Source organism: Octodon degus, unplaced genomic scaffold (genome assembly GCF_000260255.1).
Source record: "Octodon degus isolate 3935 unplaced genomic scaffold, OctDeg1.0 scaffold00477, whole genome shotgun sequence".
NCBI classification, from domain to species: Eukaryota; Metazoa; Chordata; class Mammalia; order Rodentia; family Octodontidae; genus Octodon; species Octodon degus.
Genome location: NW_004525053.1, coordinates 70,899 through 72,863, shown reverse-complemented (window position 1 = coordinate 72,863; position 1,965 = coordinate 70,899). Strand labels below are relative to the sequence as shown.

General features: G+C 38.8%; 1 pseudogene; it reads left to right on the top strand.

Annotated features, from left to right (window-relative positions):
• LOC105741344 overlaps positions 1 to 1,965 on the top strand; it is a 105,093-nt pseudogene that overhangs the window by 100,298 nt on the left and 2,830 nt on the right.

Here is a 1,965-nt window from a genome sequence, read left to right as displayed (position 1 = left end):
GATTTGTGCTGGATTTTATACCTATATCATACTGAATTCTCACAGCAACTCTGAGTCAGGCATTAAGTGCCTCCCCACTTAATGCCTCGGGTGACCTCAACTGAGTAACTAGAGTGCTTCTAGGTTTGACCTTCCTCCATTAGTCACTAAGCACTGGCCGACTAATCAAGATACTCTAATTAATTGTGCCATCAGCTGGAGTTTTTCCATTATGTCTGCCAGAATTTTTCAGAGTTTTTGGAGACATTTTCTCAGAGTTCGTAAATATTTATATCCTGGGTTGTTTTTCAGGAACTTGAGGTGGTAGATTTCTTAAAGCTCTAATCATGTTATAAAATTGAAGCCAGATTTATTTAACAATATTCTTACAGGTCTATTGAAGTCATAGAAAAACATCCATCTCTCAGTCTTTTGAGATAAAATGATCTGGTTCCTGTGGTTCTTACCAGTTCCTCCTCCCTCTGCAGGGTCACTGACACTATCCTGGCAATGGCTCGCCCATCCTCCGAGCTCCTCCAGAAGTAACACATCATTGACCAGTTCCTCAGGTAGAGGTGTTGCTCACACTGTGGGGAGCAAACTGTTTTCCGTTTTAAGTGTGTCTTCTGGTATGACTAATTGTTCTTTTTCCTTTAAGTCACGGCATAAAAACAATCATCAACCTGCAGCGCCCTGGTGAACATGCTAGCTATGGAAACTCTCTGGAACAAGAAAGTGGCTTCACGTACCTTCCTGAAGCATTCATGGAGGCTGGCAGTAAGTTCTCTCCCACTCAGCCTCTTCGGAAATTATCAAGAGCAATGCTCAAATATTTTTGTCTTCTAAACTGTCAAGTTAAAAAGATGATAAAAATACATATCAACTGCATAGTAGCATGGCTTACAGGAAATAAAGAAAAAATGACTTTGACCTTAAATACTGCCAGCATTCTTCCTTGGTATGGTGTTGCAAGTTCTCTTTTTCCTGTGAGAAGACCATTGGGAATAAGCCTGCTGTCTCTTCCATTTGGTTGACCCCTACAGTGTATCTGCATTGTTAGCTCATTTCACTCTTACAGCAGTTGTATAACACATCTGTTTTTTTTGTGTTTGACACATGAAGCCACAGAGTCTTATAAAATTATGGTATGCCCATGATCACACAGCTTCAAAGTGGCGGCCAGGGTTGCAAGGTGGATGCTCTTGTACTTTGACTGCAGCCAGCGCCATCTCCAGTGGGACCCTGGGAATTCATCTTGTGACAGTCCTAGAGGCTTCTCAGTAACAGGAGCTTTGGGATGGAATCCATTTGATACATGTTCTTCATATCAAGCTGAACAAGATAAGCATGCAATTTTAGAACTTAAAAAGGTTGTATCTAGCTTTTTTTCCCCTTAGGTAGAAAATCTATATCCTTTTTTTTTTAGCAGTACAGCCTTCATTTAGATGTGTTTCCATGTGTGAACAAGAGTATTAACTTGTGGGGCATGGGCATGGTAGCACATGCCTGTAATTCGAGCACTGGGAGACTGAACCAGGAGATCAACAGTTTGAGACTCTAGCCAATTAGTGAGATCTTGTCTCCAAAAATGAAGTGTGTCCTTTATCACCATATCTGAATTACTTTAATGAGGTTCATTGGGTTTATTAACTTGTAATTCTGCTTTTTCATAATTATTCTTTGCTAAATTTCAACAGGAAGTGTTTTAATATAGGATGTGTTTTGTGATAAATGGCCGTTAAACATATTAGAAATGTAAAAAGCCCATTATTTTAGGGCAGTATGTGAAATCTGTATGCCTTATGTCTTTATACTTTTTATGAATTTCTCATTTCTGCAGATGTCTTTGCAAATGTTTATTTCTGTATATTAACTTTATTTTTCTGTTTTATTTTTATTGCCCAGTTTATTTCTATAATTTTGGCTGGAAGGAATATGGTGTAGCATCTGTCACTGCAATCTTAGATATGGTGAGAGTAATGACAT